The sequence below is a fragment of the Gallus gallus genome, chromosome 1, assembly GCF_016699485.2.
Source record: "Gallus gallus isolate bGalGal1 chromosome 1, bGalGal1.mat.broiler.GRCg7b, whole genome shotgun sequence".
NCBI classification, from domain to species: domain Eukaryota; kingdom Metazoa; phylum Chordata; class Aves; order Galliformes; family Phasianidae; genus Gallus; species Gallus gallus.
Genome location: NC_052532.1, coordinates 111840380 through 111864884, shown reverse-complemented (window position 1 = coordinate 111864884; position 24505 = coordinate 111840380). Strand labels below are relative to the sequence as shown.

The 24505-nt window shown below is 41.0% G+C and overlaps 1 long non-coding RNA gene across 3 annotated transcripts in view; it reads left to right on the top strand.

Annotated features, from left to right (window-relative positions):
- The window catches only part of LOC101750030, a 44904-nt gene extending 22053 nt beyond the window's left edge, over positions 1–22851 (top strand). The window contains exons 2-6 of one of the 3 annotated variants that reach the window (XR_003072778.3): positions 10732–11071; positions 13519–13640; positions 14099–14351; positions 15238–21643; positions 22122–22851. This is a non-coding gene — a long non-coding RNA (uncharacterized LOC101750030). Of the gene's footprint in view, positions 1–10731; positions 11072–13518; positions 13641–14098; positions 21644–22121 lie in introns of all 3 variants that reach the window. The other 2 variants (XR_001471105.4, XR_003072777.3) reach the window with 2 other exon arrangements.
- Positions 22852–24505: the final 1654 nt, after the last annotated feature.

The window sequence follows — 24505 nt, the reverse complement described above, 5'->3', positions numbered from 1 at the left end:
TTCTTTTGAAAATCAAATTGCATTCTAGGAAAGAGATTTACTTGTAGAGTTACAAATTACACTGAGATATAAAATTTTCCAAAGTAAAACAATAATCATTTTTATTATTATTAAAATGACATCACTGCATCATAAGCTCTCATAAACTCTGTACTATTTGATTTACAAAGAGCTTTGTGTAACTTCCTATATTCCAACTAATGAGTATTTGAAACAAAAAGAGGAAAATTTTAATGAGAGTCCTTCTGTTATAATAGAAGATCCACTTTTAATCTTTGGAGTATGCTACAAATGCTACGATTTTGTGGAATTTTTGTTGTTGCTTTCATTACCTTACTCCTTTCAGCCATGTTGCTCTGACCTTTGTGAACTTGGGGTTATGGATGTTGCTCTTGTTAGGAATCAGACAAGGTTCGTCAGCCATCAGAAATATTTATTCTCCAAAGATCCACAGACAGGACCCGAGCTTGGAGACTTGGATTTCTGGATCACAGGTATATGCTGAAAGGAGAAGGTTCTAATAATGGAGTGCCTAAGATTTTGGTTGTGATTTTTATTGTATAAATGGAGTCTTTATTCAGATCAGATCTCATTTGCATAGTGATTGGATTAGCTATACGGCTCCTTAGTTTAATCTCTCATCCTTACCACCAGATGATTGAGTTTAGTCTCTGAACCAGCAGACCCATGCTGACCTGTTTCGTGCATGTCTCTTATCTCCAAGAAAGAGACGTGGAAGGAGAAGGACTGAGCCTTCTTTCTAAAAGCCTTTCCCTCCACCACATGCATCAATCCCTCTGGAAGGGCAGCAGCTGCTGCAGTGTTGACAGTTATTGCGTGTATACATTTGGAAATTGTAGCCTGCTCTATGAAGATTACTATCATCATGAAAGTATTAGATAGAAAATACATCTAAATATTTTAGGCCAATTATTGACTACAGTTAACAAGCGTGCAGCACTAGGGAAGCAGAAAGGTTTGGTCTGCCCCTGCACAATCTTGCTGCCCTGAAAGGACACCAATATTACTGTTTTTCCCCCTAAGTGGTGTGGTAACTGTGGGCTGGAGCATACCCTGTACCTTTCAAAGAGGTAGCACCTGTTATCATTGAATCTGCTAACTACGGAGTGTCTCTAGAACATTGCTAGAGGCATCCTGGCAAATAGTAGCCGTAGGTACCCTAATTGCCTTTAGGAGATACGGATTAAGTTGCCTCTTTATGCTTATGTCTCATTATTGCTCCATACGTTCCAGTGAGAATCTAAAAGACATCTCTCTATATTGAAAAAAAGTGGTAGTTTAAAGTCTGTAGAATGAACAGTTTGCTATTTTTTCTGCCTGAGCAATTATTTATACTGTAAAAAGTGGCAATTATATGCTACTCCTGGGAATAGTTACCCGTATTCACTTGCCAGTGATGCAAGGGGCAGTTAGTGATGTATGTGACTACAAAAGAACCATCGAAAACATTTTAATTAACACAAAATTACCCCAGACTTCTCGTGGAAATTTCACTTTTCCTTTCTGGAAATCATTTCTTCCATTAAACTGAATGTGTCTGAGATTGCATTGTGTGGTACTGAGTGCTTAAACTAAATATTGAGCGTAATGGAAATTTGTTTTATAAGGTGGAGTTTACTGTTTGAAGACGAAGCATTTCTGCCTCATGTGAATAATGGTTTTGCTCTTAAACGAGCTAATGGTAGTGGTGTCCCAAAGCACCCGATTGTGAAGCAGGAAAGCATGTAGGAGTTTAATTTGAAAGTTTGTGAGAGGATGCAAAAACAGCTTGACTGTTAAGAGCATATAGATGGAAGAGAAGACTGGTGGATCTAATAATAATCTTCAAGAGCAAGGTGTTTCGTAACTGCAATAGTTGGAAAATTACAGGAATCTATCTAGGTTTCTATGAAGCAGAGATGTCTTTGGAGAAGGACAATATTTCTGTTTGTACGTCTGGAGAAAGGATGTTGCAATTATAATCCACACATAACCTTTTAGAGGGAATAAGCCAATAAGTGGTTAATTTTTTCAGTGCCACATCCACACGGTTCTCGAACACCTCCAGGGACGGTGACTCCACCACCTCCCTGGGCAGCCTGCTTCAATACCAGGCAGAACATAGACAAGTTTCTGTGAAGAAATTCAAAATCATTTTCTGGTTTGTTTGATGGTCTTTCATTGATTCCCAGCTATGTCCCTTATGTTTTTTTGTTTTCTGGCTGAAATGCCATATAATGGCAGTGTGTTCTGGGGTTATGATGGCTTCCAAATGAGCCAGATAGCTTTCTGAAATATTACACTGTGTTTGTCAATTTCTTAAAATGAGGCTATATTAATTTTTTTCCATAATTACAGTGTGCAAACAAATCTCCAGGGAGATGCCGGATGTCCCATATGATCTAAATCTTTCCTCTGGCAGGACAGATCTGGCAGCCACCGTCAGTCACAGAGTGTCCCTCTAGCGGGTGTGCAAGTATGTGAGGGAGCTCCTTGTCCACCTGTTGGTGGTATGGTGGACGACTGTCATCTCCTGTATCCTTCCCCTTTCTTCTCTGTGTGTTAGGACTTGGACCTGTAGTGTGACTAAGTCCTCATTTCTCTCCCTTCCTGATTCCTACTGAGACAAAGAGGTGCTCAGCAGGTCAGGCACCACAGATGTTCTGTGAATTCTGCAGCTTGTGATGTGTGCTTGAACTTTTAGTCCCCCCTTGTAATGGTGATGTGGAACTCTTGAAAAGTTTTGTACAGTTTATCCCCATGTTATTCTGTGGTTGAACATCACATGTTCCTGTATGTTATGAATTTTCCAGATGAGATGAAGAGGTTTTAAAAGGGTTGAGAGCGTCAAACATTCAAACTCTGAAGTTTCAGAAGCTTCAGGGCTCCATCTGCCCTCAACCTCAGGCTAGCAGCGTCTCATTGCAATACAAGCACTCTTCTAAATATGGAAAAAGATAATTGCTTCCTGTATTTTCAGAAACTTGAGCATTGGGGAATTTGCTCGTGTTGCTTTACAGCTCTGTCCAGCTGGCAGCACCTCTGCTTGAACCACAGTGGCAGCAGGTAATTGTAGCAGAACAGCCCCTGTCAAAACAAGCGAGATTTACTGTGCCAGCGGATAATGAAATGAAACAGTTCATGCAAGCAATAAAGAAAAAGCACTGCCGGAAAGATGGAAAGGCATATTCAGACCTTTAAGGACCATAAAAACAATACAGTGGAAAAGTGAGCTGTTGAGTGTATCGCTGTTTAACATCTCAGGACAAAAGGAGAGCTGCGTTCACAGGCAGCGCTTGCAGACATGCTGTATGTCTGAGGAATTCTTGCTTCCCAGCATCATTAGCACCTCCTGTATCACAGCCTGTATCAGGAACTCCTCTATGCCAGTGTGCTGGTGATTTCTGATGGCTGGCTGTGCCCTAACCATTTAGAAAGTGATGCTAGAAGCAATTATGAATATAGAATATGGAATATGGAACATAGAAAACAGAATATATAGAATACAGAATATTACATGCTTCCTGTAATTATTCAGCCCTGCCCAAACGGTGCACTGAGGTCAGTGCCATTGTAGCACTGAACTGGAAGGATGCTCCAGCAAGTCTTAAATTACATCTCACAGCTGCTTGCAGCTCAGTGGTGCAGCTCCAAGTTCAGCCTGGGCTGCCAAACCCACCCAAGAATCAATTAGCACAGGGTAAGGTCTGTGCTGCTGTACAGTAGTGGCTGCAGCACTGTCACAGGCCTTTCTCCTGCCGTGGCTTTGTCACTTAATTCAGAGCCCATCTATTAGCAGCTCTCTTTCTTTCCAGGAATGTTTCTTGTGTGTTTATATACATTTCTATTTTGTTTTCAAGGAACATAAAAGGACTAAGTTCTTGGATGTTCCAGAAATACTGCAGATAAAGCGCAAGGACGTATATACATGGGCAGCAAGGACTATCCTTTCACTTCATTACTCGGTATCTTTTCCCTCTGGTAACTGCAGTGTCTTTTTTCAAACTGTGCTGTGTCAAGGACCATACAGTGGCAATAGACACATCCTTAGGATAACAGCAGGAACAAATTACTGTAACACTGCAAAAGGGAAGAGGTGAAGGCAGCTTAGTTCCTTGTCCTCAGAGCTTTCCTGTCCTGGCTCCCTCTGAAAAGTCTATTTTTACCTATACCCCCGGGACTCTGAAGCAAAACCAAGGGCTGTAGCTCTCTTCTTGCAGCTGCACAACAGTGCTTCCAGTAGGGTGCTTTTGTGGATCAAAATTTATCTAAGATTTGATGTCAGAAGCATTTCTATTATTTGCTATATTTTTATTTTTTATTACTTCTTACATCACCTCACTGAGCACATTTCACAAAAATGATTGCTTTCCATACCTGTGTGTGAGTCTAACGAGGTGAACAATCACAACTTTGATGGCAAAGTCAAACAAAGCACCTTTGTCTGTGTCTGGAAGATGGTTTGTATTTTTATGTATGTTTATGAAAAAAGGTTGAGGAAATTGGGCTTGTTTAGCTTGTAGAAGAGCAGGCTCCAGGGAGACCACATTGTGGCCTTCCAATACTTGAAGGGAGCATATAAACAGGAGGGGGAATGACTGTTTACCTGGGTTGATAGTGACAGGACAAGGGCGAATGGTCTTAAACTAAGGCAAAGGAGATTTAGATTAGATATTAGGAGGAAGTTTTTCACTCAGAGGGTGGTGACGCACTGGAACAGGTTGCCCAAGGAAGTTGTGGATGCCCCATCCCTGGAGGCATTCCAGGCCAGGCTGGATGTGGCTCTGGGCAGCCTGGTCTGGTGGCTGGCAACCCTGCACATAGCAGGGGGTTTGAAACCAGATGATCATTGTGGTCCTTTTCAAACCCGGGCTGTTCTGTGATTCTATGAATGTGTCACTGTGCATCATTAAAACATACTAAATAGCAAAACTTATTTCTCCATTCTTACTGGGTGAGAGTACGTCCAGAGTCTGTCTGTCTTTGGCTCTTCACTTCATAGCACTGCTCCCTTTCTTCACACTGGTTCTTGTTGCCCCTTCTCTCCCACTGGCCTCGGCACTCTTACATGTAGTAAAAGAGATGATATATATAGATTACTGTAGATACATACATGTTATACATTGGACAGAGTGCACTTTTATGTGGCATAGATTGGAAGTTTTTGTCTGCTCCTGGTAGTTGTTTTCAGATGAGACAAGAATATTTTTTAAAGACATCATCATTCTTCTTTTCTTTGTCGCGCAGTACTTCGTGTAATTCAATAAAGTGAAGAGTTTGTTTTATTTAGTGTCAAAAAGCGCTGTTCTTGATAATGAATCTAGCTTAGATTTTGAGGAATCTCAGATGGCAGCTCTTTATAGTGGAAGCAGATGACTGAGAATGTGTGCAGAGCTCACAGCTGGAAGCTGCATGCCCTCAGCACTCACAGATTAAATGCCTGCATGGCCTCATGGTTGCTGCTGCATTACTTGGGGTGGAACGTGGTGAACAAACCTGCCAGAAACATGCAGAACGAAGGCTGCTGGAAAAACACCTCCTTCTTGTCATGTGACTCCTGTATTTACTTAAAGATACTTCCATAGTGCTTTTAATGAGAAGAGAATATGATTATTACATGAAGCCAGTCATCTGTTAGGCTGGCAGTGCGGATAGTCAAAAATTAATACAATTTAGATAAAGGGTGTGAATGCCTGGCAACAGTGAGTTCAGACTGACAGCATGCATTAACTCGCCTGCAATCTTTTCCATAAAAATTCGTTCTGTATCGTATCCAGGACTGACACTGTGTAATTTTCTCATGCTTGGAATAGCCAGTATTCTCATGTTAAAATTGCAAATTCCCAAAGAAAGGAGAAAAGGAAGCCTTGGAGTGCACAGGAGCTGCTCCCTGCCAAAAATACTGTCTATAAAGTCATACACAGGAAAAGAATCTTGCAAATCCATCCTGTCTTGCACTTTAAAAAAAACCCAGCTCATCATCGAGCAGTGGCAATGGAGGGAAGAAAGAAAGCAGCCATTGTGAGCAGACACAGACTTTTTCTGCACAGAATTTCCATGGGGTGCTGTTTTTCTTGCCTACATCATATACCTCAAGTGAAGAAATAAAGTTTAGGCCCTTCTCAGTTCTGCATCCTAATACATCTTTATTACGTGTGCAAAAGAGCATCAGGCACTGCAGGCGATTTCTCTTCAAGATGCAAGTCAAAAAACAGAGGTGTGTGGAGGTTCGCACTACTTCCAACAAGGCACGAAGAGCTGATCTTTTGTTATGGGTCTATGTTTGAGAATGTATTTTCCAGCTGAGCTGCTAAACAAATATCCTTCAGCTGAGGCACCCTCCAGTTTCACATGCAAAATGTGACTGATTCTTTCAGACAATAAAATAAAAACAACCAATAAGGAAGGGAAAGAATTAAATGGAAAAATTAAAAAGTGCACCAAGCGATGTATGTGACCAAGTGCTGAGGTCTATTACCAAATCAGTGATCTGGCACAGATCAGTCCCTTTGCTGACAAGATAATTGCCATTTCTTCTCTAGTTTCACCCATAGGGAAATTACAGTAGGAATCTTCTCTTTTCAAACTAGCTGCTAAAAGGTGGAGAAATCTGGCTGTTTGTTTAAATAACCAAACTCACAATACGTGTGAAATATGGGCTACTATACCAGCTGAGGTGAGTGCAAGCTATATTTCTATTCCTCTGCATGTGGTAAAGATGATGTTGTCATCCGTTTGTTCTTTATTATTTCTGATGCTGAAATAACCATTTGAATCCCACGCAATTTATTTTCAGCTGTAATTAGAATACTATGTGCTTGTCATTTATAAAAATGCCTGTGCCTTCACATGAACTGACAATTCATAGAATCATAGAATCATTAAGGTTAGAATAGACCATTAAGATCATCTGATCCAACCATCAACCCATCACCACCGTGCTCACTAATGTATTAGTTGCACCATGTAGAGGAACAATAAACAAACAAACAAACAAAATCTCCCAACTTTCAATGAAATATGACCAAATATACTGAAAATATAAAATGAACTCTTTATTTTCAATTCAGCCATATGCTTAGAAGCATACTTTAGCATTATTCACTTACAGTAATACTTTTATGAGAATCTCTTTGCTAAAGGTACGAAAAAGGTACTTCTGCAAATTACTAGATTGTCAGCAAAGCCATGAATGTGAAGAGAAATAAGGTACTGTTTGATGGGAGGAAATTAAAAAATTGACAGTGAAAGTGTTCAGGTTGTAGCTTCTACTTGTGCCATATACGAAATGGGACTGACATAGTTGGCTGCTGCTGTTGGAAAGGCAGAGGGCAAAAATGTTTCCAGTTCCAGCAGCAGCCCCAATCAGCTTGGCAGAGCAATGTGTCTGCGTGAAATCACCGTAGGGAAATGCTCTTTTATTTCAAGGACTTCACAAAACCACTGAGCAGTTGACAGAGATCATACAAGAGAATTAGAAGGTAGGTGCTGTATTCTGTTCTAAAACGCAATCTAGAACATTTTTTTGCTCTGTTTTGAACCAATACAGCAAATTGTCCTCATTAGTGAAATGACATCAAGTCCAGTGCTGATAGCTACTGCCAAGAAGCTCATCAGATGGTATGAATGAACAAGGAAGAAATTTGGCCTTATTACAATTTGAACACCAAGAAAGGAATGCAGAAAGCTGTGTGTTTGTTGAGATGTGAAAACTCACATTTCCTGCAACCAGAAACTGTATATCCAAAGTGCTTAATTCATCCAACCTCAAATATTCTGTTTTCTCTATTTGTGTGTTTGCTGCAGCCTGTCGTTATTCACAATGAACGTATTTGGCTGGGCTGCCTTCTACTCTGCTGCTGCCACAGACCATGCCCAGAGAGGAGAGGCTTGATGTTTTTCCCCAGATTAGTCAGAGGGCAGAGGTGCTGATTGAACCTGGGCCCCCATGGGCTTTTAGGTGCTGTAGGAGTCTGAGTTGTCCCAGGTGTGGGGTCTGTGAATCTCTACCTGGTAGATGGCAAGCTGGACATGAGCCAGCAGTGTGCCCTTGCAGCCCAGAAAGACAACCATATCCTGGACTGCATCCAAAGAAGCATGGCCTGCAGGTTGAGGGAGGCGATCCTGTCCCTCTACTCTGTGCTGGTGAGAGCTCACATGGAGTACTGCATCCAGATGGGGAGTACTTGGTCCAGGGAGACATGGACCTGCTGGAGCACTTCCAGAGAAGGATCACAAAAATGACCAAAGGGTGGAACACCTCTCCTATGAGGACAGGCTGAGAGAGCTGGGGCTGTTCAGACTCAGGAAGGCTCTGGGAAGACCTGAGAGTGGCCTTTCAGTGTCTAAAGGGGGGCTATAAGAAAGAAGGGGACAGACTCTTTACTAGGGTCTGTGGTGATAGGACATGGGAAAATGGTTTCAAACTAAAAGAAGGGAGATTTAGATTGAATATAAGGAACAAGTTTTTCACAGTAAGAGCGGTGAGGTACTGTCACAGGTTGCCCAGAGAGGTGGTGGATGCTCTGTACCTGGAGACACTCAAGGTCAGGCTGGATGGGATCTGAACACCCTGTTATAGCTGTAGGTGTCCCTGTTCACTGTGAGGGAGTTGGACCAGATGGCCTTTAAGGGTCCCTTCCAACTCAAATGATTCTATGATTCTGTGATTCTACTAATACCAGAGAAACTAGGTGTTGAATGCTGCAGATTCAGGTAGCAGCTCTGCAGTGTCTATAAGCAGGACATACCTGAAGACAGGGAGACCAGAGAACTCTCTCACACCATGGCAAAATAATATAAGGCAAAATAATACCTTGGTTAGTAGCATTAAATGCATATATTTTGAAATTTGAATCAGGGCTCATTAAAGCAGAAGACTTGGAGAATTGTCAGTACAAACAAATAACACCTTATAACACTATAAATCCCTGTGGATAGAAACAAGACATTGATCCAGTATAATGTGAGTGTAAGGGATTTACTGCTTTATAGCTCTGTGTCTCTTCTGTCACACGGACTCTGTTCTTGTTTTGATTTGGGTAAAGAAATCATGGCATATATCTTTCTCACATTTAAAGTGGTCTGAAGCTAGTATTAACTACATTCTAGAAATAATATTCATTATTACACATCATTCATGGGGGAGTACCCCATAGGACCTTGGCCCAGACCCATCACTGTTGGGCTTTGTACAGTAAAAAACACACAGTAAGTTATCGCTCCCGCTTGAGAGGGTGTGCCATTCAAAATGAAGTGAGCCTGGCACCTCGTGTCTCTATGTCCTTGTGTCACTGACCTGTCACCCTGGAGATTCACACTTAATTTTCCTCAGAGGGATCGTCAGCATGTCAGTATCACAACTTGTTGGGTCGTTTGTGAAAAGGTATCCCCTCTGCCTTCTCTCGGTGAGAATCCCTCTATCTGACCTCTGTTGATTCCGTGTGTTTCTTGCCCAGACAGCGTTACAAATCCCCTTCAGAACACCTTTATACCTTAAGAGCAGAAAGGAGAATCTTCACTCCTTAAGTGCGGGATTTGGACGGACTGCTCCACGCGTGGTGTCTGAGAGGCAGCGAGTGTCATTCCAGTTGCTGTCAGGATTTTGGTGCTTCTCAGCATAGTCTGATATCAAACTATAGCTCAGCTCTCTGAAGATGCTTTTCAGTACTGTAAATTATTGAATAATATTTTAAACAAGGAAAACCTGATTATGTTCTATAAATATTAATCTCAGAGTATAATTGCTTTGCTACTCTATTATATTACAATAAGCCTGCCGGTGTTGAAGCATTTTAAACAAGTGTTAGATGATCTAGTTTGTTCTCATGCTCTTCATAGCTACAATCTTTAGTACTGAAATAAGATTGCAATTTACTGATTAAAGCAGTATCACCTCATCAAGTGAGATTGAGGGTTCTCCTTTTTTTTTTTTTTTAGCATTTTTTTTATTTGGTTCTACTAAATATTTCAATTTCAGGAACATTTTATGTCCCTTCTACTGTTGCTGTTCAATTTACCTTAATAAAATGTTCACGATCCCACTCACCCAGTAGATATTTCATATTCAAGGCGCTTGATAAAGGTTTGTTTCAGAAGTGCTAGCTCTGAGAAACTACCCAGTATGGAAGTAGTCCCTCAGGATGTAATGTCTTATTGCAAGTTCTGATAGAGTAATGTGTGTACATTTTACTGGCTGCATATGTGACTATTTGGCAGTCTTTCGGGTAGGGAACTGGGAGAAGTGAATCCTATTTAGAGCTAATTCTGCAACAGAATAGTCTGGAACAGCACATTGGAACTTTTATTTCATGATAAAAGTGCCATGGTATCATTCAGTTGACAGAGTGCATCTGCCCATGCGTATTACACATTCTTGCTCTTCTGTCCATTCACAGGTAAGGAGCCAAATGTGAGACATGAAGACATTAAAGAGGATGAATAAGGCCATGGCTGTTTTTGGTGGAGTAAAATGATTAAGTTGAAGCTTGTATTTGCTTTCTTCAGTCAAAATGTGTTTCTGAATACTTCTCATTCAGTTTAGCATCTTATTAGAAGCAGTAAAATATTTTCATAATGTATGCCTGTGCTATTAGTGATCTTTTCTTCACACGCAGCTGAAGTGAAAAATTAACCTGAAGATAAAAGTGACTGCTGACTTTAAAAGAGATGCTCTTATAAAGATTCATGTACCATCTTTACCCCTCTATGCTTTGTTATTATCTCTTACAGACAAACCCTTCCAAAAGCTAAAGACGCTATCTGGAAAAGTGAGTCCAGCGCCGTGCAAGTGACTCCGAATGAGCTGGTTTGTTGCACAGTGGAGGATCTGAAGCCTTTTATCTGTCTTCTGCTGGGGCTTCTCATTATCTTCCCCATTTCTTTCCCTTCATCATGCTTGCTGTATACGCCTCCTTTTATCATCAGGTTGAAATTGCTCTAAGTAATACAGAGTACTTCCTTCATAAGACATCGTGTAAGTTTAATAGTATCTTTTGAAAATGATGACTGCTGTCAGAGGACTCCATTCACCTGCTTGTGGACAACCTTGCTGAAGCATCTTACCTACAAGGTACAGTTTGATGTGGATGTGAGACCGATTACAATCTGAACAAATGGCAGGAAAATACCATTAAACCATGTGCATAAGAATTAAAGTTATTCACAATGTGTTCTCTTTTTATTTATTTTTTTTAAATACTGACTTGCTGGGATGAAGTGTCTTTATAGGCCTTTGCATAATACCTGGATGGACAGAGCCTCAATAATGGGAGTAGCTTGGTGTTTGGCACACAGTAAATAGATAGCAATCAGCACAAACATTTGTGCAAGCAGATGGGGAGAACTCAGTACAGGAGAGAAGTGGACCTGTTGGAGAGTGTGCAGAGGAGGGACACAAAAATGATCCAAGGCATGAAACACCTCTTCTATGAGGACAGACTGAAAGAGCTGGGGCTCTGTAGCCTGAGGAAGAGAAGGCTCTGGGAAGACCTGAGAATGGCCTGCCAGTATCTAAATGGGGGCTGTAAGAAAGGAGGGGACAGACTGTTTAGCAGGGTCTGTGGTGATAGGACAAGGGGAAACGGTTTCAGACTAAAAGAGGGGACATTTAGATTGGACGTAAGCGGTAAGGCACTGGCACAGGTTTCCCAAAAAGGAGGTGGATGCTCTAACCATGGAGACACTCAAGATCAGGCTGGATGGGGCTCTTAGCAACCTGACGTAGCTGTAGCGTCCCTGTTCATTGCAGAGAGTTGGACTAGATTGCCTTTAAAGGTCCCTTTGAACTCAAATGATTCTGTGGTTCTATCATACAAGTCTCTTAATTTCAGTGGACAGTGCTTAATCAGTCAACTTACTTTCACCGTGAAAACTTCAAGAAGAAACTTGACAAGTACTCACCACTGGTTTTACAGCACTTTGCTGTTTAAAGTAGTTAAATTTTAGTGCTATGATAGCAAACTGAGGGTGATTTGAGAAGAGAGATTGCTTTCTTGGGATCTTTCCTAGGATACTTTTTACAAGAGCCGTGTAATCAGTGTAAGAAGTGGATGCAATAGCAGTATCACCCCCATGCTACGATACACTTAGTAAATTAATGTCTTTGAAAGTAGCTGCATTGCTCTTTAGCTCAGAGAGATCTAAAATGTCAACTAATGGATAAATGCTCATTTTCTTTGAAGAGCAGTTTGTAATTTTCTCTTGGAATGAGCGATTTCCCCAAATTCAAGCACACGTCATTACTGCGTTTAAAAGCCGAATGAACAAAATTGTATTTTTCAGGTAATAAGTTCTCTAAAAAGGAAACCTCATTAGTTTGATGAATACAATGAATGGTTGTTTGTCATACACAATTAACCTCCATTAATTGGAGTGGTGTGCTCACAGAAGAGGGACTGCTAGATAGAAGGATTTTTGTGAGGAGAAGACATTTCGGATAACTTGCCAAAATAACTTCATCTCTGGCTGATGGCACGAAGTTATGAGTGTGGTACAAATGAAAGATGTCCAGGGAGATATGGATGGGCTTCAGGACACACAGTGATCAAAGTGGTAAAAAAAAAAAACCCAATAGGTGAAATTCAGTGCTGATGGACAGAGACAAGACATTTCCCAAGGAAAGAGCTTGGGATGTAAGTTTTATAAGAACTGCATTGTTCAGGTGCAGGATAAAGTAAAAATAAGTCTGATTGGAGTTGCTGGCAGAGGCATAAAGAACAAAACAGAGATCACTGTTGTGCTGTGGCTTATCCTCTTCGGAACTACCTGTTGAATGCCAACTGGATTTTGATCTTGTGCATGGATTCAGGTAACAGCATTGTGCACAAGTCCGGGTCAGGTGGACCTGCAGGTTGTGGTTTCACTCACTGGTAACTTCTAAACAGCAGGAAGCACTTCTGCACTGTGCAGATCACAGAGCGCTGGCACAGGCTGCCCAAAGAGCCTGTGGGATCTCCTCTTTGGAGATCTTCAAAAGCCACCTGCATGTGGTCCCGGGCACTTGGCTCTGAGTGTTTCTGCTGGAGCAAGGGGTTGGACCAGAAGGAGCCAGAGGGCCCTTCCGGCCTAAGCCGTGCTGTGTTTCCTTGCTGTGTGTGCTTTGCCATCACAGTCCTATTTGCAGGCATGTAAACAGGCATGCCTGCAAAACACAAATCAGGCATAAATCAGCAGAGACATTTCTGTATGAGCCTGAAGGCAATCCAGCGCAATAATTCCCAGAGTTGGGGGCCACTGCTTCTGGCTGTGGAGGCACTGATGTAAAAAAGCTGAGAGCAGCTGGAAGCCCAGCCAGCAGCAGTGCCACCTCAGGCCTGGGAGTGTGCGTTGCCTCAGCAGGGTCTGGGCTGCTCATCATGTGTTTTGCAGAGTTTGGGATGTTACTGTACAGAGATAAGGGGGAAGTGGGGTGTCACAGTTCTGTCAAGAGCAGTGCCAGGGGAACGTCTGATTTCGCAATCTGTTTCTGTCCTCGGGGGAAAAAAAGTTATCAGCTCTGTCTCCCTCTATTTAATTTAGTGGCCATCGGGGACAATTGCTCAGCCATAGAGACGAGTTTCAGTGACTGCTGCCCTGATACCATAGGCTTTCCTGCTTTTGCAAGCACTGAAGCCTGATATATATCCTGCAGAATGGAGAAGGTACTAATTAACACATTTTTTTTTGCTATTGATTTTGCTTTTTCCTTTGCTGCTGGATCATTTTACTACCAACTTCATGGTTTTATTGGGAGATCTGCACGGTTTCTTTCACCCATGTTAATTTTTCCTTGCTTGTGAGAAGGAATTGATGCTGCTATTAGGGATCTCTGCTGCTTACTATTATTACAAGAATAAGGAAAGCATTATTATCTTTGTCAAACTTGCAATACCATTTACAGCTGCAGGTAATTCTTAGGCATTCTGTATCATTTCTGGTGCCTATAGCAAAGCCAAAAAAATGCTAATGAAAAATGGGCCAATTCTAAAGTGCTGCAATCAATATGCAATATTTCTTACACGTTAACCTTTACCATATGGATTTAATTTCACATCTGATTTACGCCTAATGTAACAAATCTCTGTCTCTAGAGTCATTATCTCTTATTTTTTTTTTTTAGGACAGAGCATTTTCCACTTTAGGTCTTTGCTGAAGGAATCATTCTATAACCTCACCAAGGTTCCCACTCCCAACGAATCTGATTTCAGCAAAAAGAGTTGCTCACTTCAGTTATCTTACAGAGAAGGGCAAAACTGTATCATTAGATTTAGTTTGCCATTTTGACAGCTAGAAGTGGACGTTCTGCTCTCCTGGTTTAAAAACCTGTTCAACCCTACTAATTTCATTTGGATCACATACAAGGTCACTCCAGGGTAAGTCTAGGTTGCTGCCCTTACCGTTGGCTTGCATGTGTAGATACTGAAAAAACTTTCTCCTGGAGTTTATTATGTAGGGAGCATATCCCATGGCTGCTTGCATGGAGATACTGGTGCAGCTACACAATGCAATTTGCTTACAACCAGCACAGGCCTGGTTTCAGACCCTGGATATGTTTAATGGATATTTTGTGTTTTTCCTCTTTAATACTTTATTTGTCTCTTTAGGTTATAATACTTCAAATGATGACTTCATTAAAAGCATATATAATGATTTTATTCTATTTGGTTAATAAACATTTAACCTCGAGCCACTTAAGCCCTGGTAGCAGTGGAAAAACACTTCAAAAATGATGAGAACATCTGTATCACAAGATATATATTTCTTCCTCCTATCCTGGGACCCCATTGCCCACATGGAGGATATTCCTGGGCCCTAGCAAATGTTATACCGCAAGTTCAGGATATCTGTATTTTGCCAGAGTAGTTTTTCCCACCTACAAATACATGTGCGTAAATGTAGTACCATCTAGGGAGCAGGTTCCCATCTTCCCTAGACCTTGACCTCAAATACTGTGCATGTGCCATGTATAAGCAGAAAATCTGGAAGCAAACAGGAAGGTTAGTTTGCAGCCTGCTCTTACCACACTTTGGTGGCACAGTATGTGGATACTGGGGGCTATGGCAGGATGAGGGCCTTGCTGGTGTACCCTTGGAGGACTGGAGCAGGCCAAAGGCACCACACTGAGCATGCATGTGTTCTGAGGGGTCAGTCTGCACAAGTTATAGCCTCTCACTTGTACTCAAATATCCCTGTCAAGAGAATGAATTAATTTTGTAGCAAAGATTTGATGCAGATTAACTTGTGTACTGTGAGCAACAGGAATTTCGGAAGAAGACAGGAAGTGCTCCACTTGGACACCACTGAAGTCTCAGTGACTCATCTCTGGGCACCTTGTGCATCCTTCCATCCACCCGCCTGAGCCCAGGCAGCACCCAGTGAAGGAGCTGGAATGATCTTCATTTCACACCTGCCACAGATGTGGATTTCCCTGCTGGTATGATCAAGATAGGAATCTCCAGGGATTTTGTCTGTTCTTTTCAGAAGAATGAAATTCTGCTTCGGGAGCTCCATACTTCTTTGTGTCCTTTGGCTTATTTTTTCCATTTCATTCACCTTCTTCTCTTGTTTTCAGAATTGTACTATCATCTATGATCAACTGCTCTGCAGGCTTCACACACCTCTCTGGAGGCAAGCAACAAGAGCTAGCTTAATTCCTAGCATACTCATGTATTCTCTTTTCTTCCAGCTTCCTCTGAGCTCTGTATCTCACCTGACCACTCACCCTGTTAGAAGTCAGAAAAAAAAAAAGTGGAGACTTAGAAAGTACGAAAGCCCAATTATTTTAGTTGTGTTCCCGAGTAACAGACTTAAAAGCAGGATGCCTGGAGTGCATCAAAGGCCTAGTGAAGGTCTATAGAGACACCTGTGTTATTTTAGGAAGAAATATGTGCTGCTCAAGTCATGTGTAACTACTGCATTTAAGGATCTATGCCATGAGGAGAAACCGGTGCTACTAGCAACAGGAGCTTAAGAGCATCCTTGGCACCGGAACAAAGTGACTAACTACAAAGTGTGTGATATTTCCACAATAGCAGATGATAATCAGGATAAGTACTATAAAATGCACGAGGGACAGATAAGTGGAGATGAAGAGGAGCTGTAACTTGGAGGTGCTGGGGAGCAAGTTCAGACTGGATATTAGGAAAAACTTCTCCAAAATAACATTGAGGCAGTGGCACAGGGTGCCCAGGGAGGTGGTGGAGACATTGCCACTGGACGTATTCAAGAACTGCATGGATGTGGCACTGAGGGACACGGTTCATTGGTGGTAGGTGGACAGTTGGACCAGTTGATTTTGTGGTCTTTTCCATCTTTAATGACTCTATGACTCTATGATCCATGATCCATGAGCTGTGCAAGGGCCTGGGCCCCATGCTGTTCCTGGGACCTGTCCTTGGCAGGAAAACCTTGGGAAGGCCCTTGTGCCAACCTGGGCAGTTGAGAGAGATTAAATATGTGTTGTCCTTGGGAGAGAGAGGTTGGGAACAGGCTTGGAGCCATTACCACAGCAAGCAGCTTCTGGGGCATGGGAAGGTGAGATAGTGACTACCGCTTCAGATGTGGCTCCATTCATTGGTTCATGCAGGATGCGGTGGCGAATCCTCAACAGGTGTGGTATCAGCACCTTCTGAGCCTGCACAGTGTGGTTAGAGCAGTGTGGCTGAGTGCTTCTGTGCTTAAGGGGGTTTGAGTAAGTCCCTGAAAAGGATGTTTGGAAGGGCTTCTGTAGATTCGAATTAGTCCTTGTTTAACAGCCAGGACAGGCTGATGGCATTCTCCGAGACCAATAAATCCCTTCACAGACCTATAGAAAAGAATCACAGAATCATTAAGGTTGGAAGAGACCTCTAAGATCATCTAGTCCAACCATTCACCTACCACAAATACTGCCCACTAAAACATGTCCTTAAGTACCACATCTCCATCTTTCTTGAACACTTCTAGGGATAGCCTCAAGTGTACAGGATATTGCTTTCATCTTGGACTCCCTGATGTGCAAGTGTGGGCTTGCTCTGTGAGAGCAGAGTTGGACTTGAGGTGGCCCCTTGTGCCTTTTATTCTCCAGCACTTCACAGACAAGTAGTGAGGATGAAGGCCTCATTGAGTGACCAGAGTGGTCAGTGTTAGATGAGGAGGAGTCATATCATTTAAGCAAGCATTAGTGAGGCCCAATATCCCGACTGTACAATCTCTGTGATGAATTATTTATGGCCAGAGGTGAATGCAAGAAAAGTACACAGGAGTCCAAACAAGCCCTGCATTGCCTTTGTGGCAGGAAGCAGGAGCCATTTCACAGTGATAAACAGCTGAATGCTGTGCTGGTGTTAACGCTGTCACCAAGAGAATTGCTTCAATGTTAATTTATGGCTTTCATAGCCCAACCTCCATTACTTATACATAGATTTATAGCTCTTCCCCCTAACTATGGCCTCTGGCTGCTGCATATGAGACACACATTGCAATTAAAAAATGTCTTTAGGAAAACTATCACCACTTCCGTCATCGGGTACTGCAGGTGGGATGGCAATGGGGGCTTGTGGGCCTTGCAGGCTTGGTGTACCCAGTGAGCACCCAGGACCAGACCTGCTTCACCCAGGGCCTACCCCACACTGTGGTTCAGATGCAGGCTGTGCTGGCACTGGAACGAATTGCTGTGCCGAGATGCAAGACAGAGTCTGTGGTCATGCTCCCCAGCAGCAGTAACAGTAACAGTAGTTACACTGAGTGTCATTGACTGCAGGAGTTGGGATCCTCTTTACCTCCTCCCAAAGAGGGGAAAGGCAGCTCAGAGAGTATAGACCATGCATAGGGGATGTCTGGCTACTGTAGGTGCAGTGCTGGGAAGTCGGAGAAACAAAAAAGCAAAGCATCACTCTTGCAGTGAGAGATTTAATGTTTGGAAGATAGAAGTGTTACACATGCAGTACAAGTTTAGGAGGGTAACCGGTGCCTCTAATAACAGCCAGCAGCATGCAGATAGCTGTGAGAGCACAGTGCATGCTTGTGTGTATCACAGTAGGGCATGCATGTTATGCTTTCTGTCAGACAAGACTTCTCAATATATTTCGAAGATAGCCCCAAGAAAAGCATTTTTTTAAGTAGTAAAGATGAGAAGCTAAAAATGCAAAGAATTGCATAATCACCAGAAGAAGTCAAGATTTAATACCTGTATCACACTGCTTTCCAATGTGTCTCTGTTATTTCCACACCATGTGCTGTGCTTAACAGTAGATACCTCAGTTATGAGGGTTAGTTTTGCTGCAGTGTTGATGGAGGGTTCTAGGCCCTGGAATCTTCAGTATGAGTAGCGAGGAGCCATTGCCCCACAATACATTTCGCCATGCAAGTTCTTTGACTCCAGTGTCTTATCCTGCAAAGCTCTTTGTCATCTTAGCATTTGCTTTTGTGCTCTCATTGAATACACTGGTGGTGCCCAGCTGTCGCTGCTGGTGTCTGTGTTTTTCAGAAGCTGAAGGGTACCACTTCACAATGTGGAAATATATGTTTTCTTTTTCTTCCACATATTTTTAACAATTATTTTTGAAGGTATCATATTTGTTTTTGATGCTGCTGATAAAACCGCTAAGCAATATTATGCCTCTTCTATTGTTGTATCTGTAGTTGATTGTATCTTAAGATTATGTTTAAGTGAACTTGTTTTTCTGTTGCCCTTTCACTTCTCAAGTTTTTCACGGCGATGTTTCAGTTCCAGAATGATGAAAAGATTCTAAAAAGTTTTTAAAAAATCCTATTTCTAATCCAGGCAGGTTTGCAAATGTTGGTAGGAAGTTCAGTTGAGCTGAGTAAAATCTAAAATTCTTGATTAGCAGCTTTAATCCTATCCTAGAAGGAACGCACAGATATCTCTCTGCACTTGTCAAAACCTCTACTGTAGTCATCATTTTATTTATTTTACTGCATTATTCATGTCCTTTAAATTCAAGTCTTCTACACAGAAGAGCCATGTTTCATTGTGCCACAGGCTGAGTAGGTGAGATAAGCCCATTTTCCTGTGAGAAGGTGTTTCAGTGGGAGAAATAACCGGCTGAGGAAGAGAATAATTTCCTAAGTGGCATTTCATCTTTACTGAATGTTTCCATGCATTTGTTACGCGACTGTCAACTCTCAAATTCAAGAGTTCCATCTAGAGGAATCCTCTTTCATGAACTTGGCTTTGCTGGCCTTTTAATGTGTCACATTCCCTGGCTGGAAATAAATTAATTCATTTTTTCATCAAGGTTTTTTTTTTTCCTTTTTTTAGACTACTTACAAATTCCATTGTAGTACTACTTGCTGGTAGTCTTTGAAATGACACTTTAACATCCAAACGCCCTGCTTATGCTTAAGACACTGTGCCCATATTTCTGCTTACCAAGCGTGCTGAAGAGAGAGAGAAATTCTGGTCATGTCTGACTGTCACTCATGAATTTGTAGCCTGGAAAGCTGCACGGCTCAGGTTTTCACATCAACAGAAATAAAATATATCCTTAAGCAAAAAATATTTAGAGTGGCTGAACAGACTCCGGCAACAGCAAACCATGTAATATTATAGAAAATATTGAATGCATACATATCCACTGAGAACTAATACTTCGGCAAATGGACATAAATCTTTTTTCAGTTTGGATTAGAAGTCGCTGTTTCCAGGTCTATTCTTCTTAACCTGGAGAGAAATTTGGAGAAAAATCCTTCCGAAATACAAATGTGAGCAATTTCCTTCTGGGGTTAGGATTTAAATTTCTGTTGACTTTTTATCTAATGAACCTTCTAGTACCTTCTGCTGCTCAGATACTCCGCTTGATCTTTTCTAATATTCCTTGTTTGTCAGATGCAGAGATAAAATACCTTGGTAATGTTTAATATTGAAGTCTCATATTTAAACTATATTAAAATGATCTTTGTATTCAGATGTGTGGAATTTGCTTGAGACAGAAGCCAGCTTTCCAGATGTCAGAGAGAAAAATCTTCTCTCTCCAAACCATGTTAGTTAGAGGGTAGCATGGTACAACCATACCAAATGGGCTGAAGACATTCCATTCTTGGTGCTAGCTGGAGTTAGTGGCTGCTGTAGTTTTATTTGCTCACAACAAAATAGGACAGAACAAAACAGAACAAAAAATACTTTAAGATTTCCCGTGTCTTTGCTTTCCCAACCAAAATTAACCACGCCTTCAGTATTCATGCTGAGTCTAACAGCACTCTTATACTGTATGATCTTTATTGGGTTAGCTGGGTTAGCAAAGCCTGCAAGGTTAAGTTCTGAGTGCTTTTTAAAGAAAACTCCTTGATGTGTCCTTAAAAAAACAGTACAGCAAAGGTGAAGTGTATGTGATGCTACAGTAGAGAACTAAGAGCAAATCACCGAGGCAAGTAAAGGCAAGTTGCCTGTGTTGTGTCTGTACTGTTTAGTAAATGAAGACCAAAGAAGCACTCAGTGTAGTTCTGTGGAACAGCCTGTATTTATAATGTTTGGAGCTAGTCCCTTAGCAGCAGATCTGTGCTGGAAATAGATCGAAACAATAGACAACAGAGCCTGCAAGGCATGACCTACTAGTTTACTGGTATGGATGATCAGGAGGCAAGTGATTTCACTTGCTCCTTGTCCAGCTTTTGCTTAGAAGTAAGGATTTTCCCTTAATGACATGATTCACATGAAAAACATAGATAACTCTAAAAATATAGCTACCTGAATTCATCAGAGTATAACAGGTAAAGTGTGTTTCTCCACACAAGTAATTATTTTTCCTCTCAAGCTCGAAGTAACATATATTAATTTTTACCTGCATACTAGAAGACTGATTGCACTTCTGCTTTTCAGCCTAAGGTGTATTTCAATTTTTATTACATTGTAATAAAAATAGAACTGCTCTACTGCATTGTCTTTAACTTCATTTTCTGCTATCATTTTCTGGAAGTTTTAGATGTCAAAGAAAAATTAAGGTCAAATGCATAACCCTAAGCTTAAAATTGTCCGTATTTTTAATGATACAACACTACAATATGCAATCATAATTTAATTTATCTGATCTGACACCTGCCACCTTGTTGCTGCTTGTGTTGGCTTGAGAGCTTTTTCTAGGTGTCTTCACCTTTCTCCCTCTTCATTTTGTAAATAGCTTTGCAGTTAAGTAATCTGAGGAATTCAGCAGAGGCAAAATGTAAGTAAGTACTTATGATTTTTATTATTTGATTTACCCTACTTATAAGACACAAGCCATGTGGATGTTTCTGAGTAATTGGATGCAATTGACTGTGATGAGAGGTTTGCTTAGAACGCATTTCTGGAAAGGCCACTATTTCATTAAGGACTGTTGAAGTATTCTGGCCTTCAGAGTGCCCAGAATTGTCTAATAACTCAATAAAGCCACAACAAACTGCATGTGTTCAGCCATCAAAGTGACTGTGATCGGGTAAAGTCTTCCCAGGCCTTTACATTTGGCATTTCCATTCAACTTGCCAGTGCGAGGTGGAACACTTCTACAGTGAGCTTCAGCCACTGACTATGGAATTGTTCTTCCCATATATCTTTCAAAAAACTCCTCAAGAACTAGTTCACAGGTGCTTCTGGTTCTTCAGGTCACGGGCTGAAAGCGGACCTCTGCAGACAGAGAGGAGAGTTCGTGACTGCAATGAGTTTTGAAGGGCAGAGGACATATCTTTGGAGGTGAGTTTCTGAAAGAGACATCTCAGTTAGATATCTTAAGGTATGTTGAAATGAATCCGGGGTAAAACATAGTAGTAGAAATTTGAAGGAAAGGTTCATCCTTTGAGTCCATACAGGCGGAAATAATATCTCCTTAATATTCTGCTTGGCACAGAAGAAATGAAGTTTGAAAAAGGCCGTTATAAAGCAAACCTCAAAGTTGGCAATCATTGATTTCAAAGAATAGGATCTTTCGGTCTTTGCCAGAACTGTGATCTCATGCCGTGGCCTTGTAGTTAAATGTCACTCTACAAAAGAGACTATGCTCTTGTTCACTCGCCATTGTGTTACTGAGGTGATGGATTATGGTTCTGTGCCAGCAGAAAGTCAAATCTATGGATAAGTCCAGAACTATTCAGGAATAAGTTACTCAGTGAAGGTCATGTATTTATTTGCACATATATTTGGTTTACTCACTAGGCGTAATTTCATCTTGCAGGTAACACTATTTGCACAGAAGCATTTCTGAAGAAAAACTGTGATCCATAAAGAACTTCCCGAACAAGATAACTGCAAAGCAGATTTAATTGTGAATATTTATTGCTCTTCAAAACAATGAGACTGCTTAATAATGGTGCAACAAGAACTGAAAATCCAGGAAGCAGGCAGTGCAAAGTCTACAACATCCTTAGTTTTACCCCCTGTGTCCATATGTGCTCACTATCCATCAGCTGAAGTTCCTAACTAGCTGTCATAGGAAATGACACTCCAGAGTGTGTACGTTTGCTTTTTGCATGATGGTATTTTTACAGAAATTTACCGTTCAATGGGTTTAATTTGTTGTCTAAACTGATAACAACTCCAGCCCAGAGAAGCATTTAAATACACATTAACAATAAAGTTAAGCACACTTAAAATGCTCTCTCAGTTGGAATCCAAGACCTGATCTTGAATCCCTCATGCCTATGATTCAGTGTATAGAAGCCACAAATTTATTAGCACAGTAAAGAGCTGATTGGTGCTATCTGTGAAATGCTCTTGTCTGAACTGCAGAGAAATCTCAGGAAAAGCAGTAAAGGAACAGAAGATGATCTGATGCTTCCATAAATAGAGTGTGGAAAAAGTCCTCATAGATTTTTTTTTCCAGTGGAAAGTGTATAATTTAACTGATATAGAAATGTTTCACAGGACTGTGCTGCTCAATTTAAATAAAAGACAACAAAAAAATACACAATTCAAATGTTTTCACCGTCATAGGTAGTTATAGCTTTTGTATTAAAACAACTTCTAGGTTAGAAATGTCATTTTAATGACAACAAGTGACATAGACTTAATGCATCCATTTTAATCAAAGAGCACCAGGCAAGAGATTGTGAGTTTTGAAGGGGAAAAGTTTTGTGTATTTTAGCTCCTTTCTGAATCAAAACCAAACCAAGTCCTGGATTCTTAATGTTTAAAGGGAAGGCTTTTTTTTTTTTTTTTTTCTTTTAACCTGAATACACACATGGGATCAGGAGATCATTTGAAGGAGAAAGAATGATTAGAGGATACCAAATATAATTTATATCAAGTCCCCTTCCCAAAAAAGGAGCAGAATCTGAAAGACTGCTTGAGTGTATTCACTGCCAACATTTGCCAAGAATATTCATAGAAGGAGAAAAGCTAGAGGCGGTTTACAGGGTGATCGTTGGAGGCTGAGGACTTCACTTTCCATTAGAGAGATACAAGGACAGAGATAGGAGACTTCTATGTAAATTTGATCCTTTTACGTCCCCATATATATATAATGTATCTCTAGTCATCAAAGTATGATGAAATTAGAAATAGTACAGTAGGTACACCCTTCCCCAAACTTCTCATAGGGTTAAGCCAAGGGCAGAGATCACCTTGGTAACAAACCCTCCCTGGGCCTCTTGGCAAAAAAAAAAAATATTGCCTGTCTTTATTGTCAGCATGGCCAGTGGGAAAACTGTATCTGCTTATTTTATGAACTACGCGTGGTCAAAACCTTTGGCACAAAATGCTACAAATTGCTAATTTTATGTTCTGTAAAAGCAGCTCCTCCTAAAAACCCACCACTTCCAAATATTTTCCTCTAACCGGGAACGAATCATGGAGTAGCGCAGAGAAAGTGTTGAGGTGTTCTAATGAAACTGAGTTTAAAGGGAAAATTGTTTTGGAACCTTAAATAATGGATCACTACCGTTACCGTATAATTATTTACTTACAGATCCGATGACTGTTTATTTTTGCCTTGGCATAATGTAGCTCTCCTTAGCTACAAAACCAAAATATTGATGAGTCAGGTAGCTAAAACAAGAAGCAAAATTCAGAATGCTTTAAATAATGCCAAACACTTTATGTAAGCTATATATAATTAACAATTAGTTCCCTACTAAATAGAAGAAAATGCATGTCTCCTGAAGCAAAAAGTACCATTTCCTTCACCAGTGCTATAAGCATGGGATGGAAGGATAGATCTGGGCCCTGACTAAACTTGTTTTCTGTATTAGTAGGTATAGTTATGCATTTTGTACAAGTATATAACATACATATTCGGGTGAATTCCCCTTCTTTTAATCCTGCTAATTTTGAAATCCTGTTTCTTTTTACTGTCTTCTGATGTTTAAAAATGAAAAACAACAAAAACAACATGGAACAGTACCAGCAAACCCAAAGGATTTCATCTTAGAGATCCACACAGACTTTAAAACATGATTAGGAGACAAACATTTTCACTTTGTTTCCACTTCAGGAATTACGATGGGATTATACATGAGTGTATGCCAGACAGGAAGTTGCATATCGTAGGTTAAAACTCATCCTAAGTAACCCCAAAGTGTCAGAATGGGATAACGATCTAGCTTGCCTGGGATCTTCGAA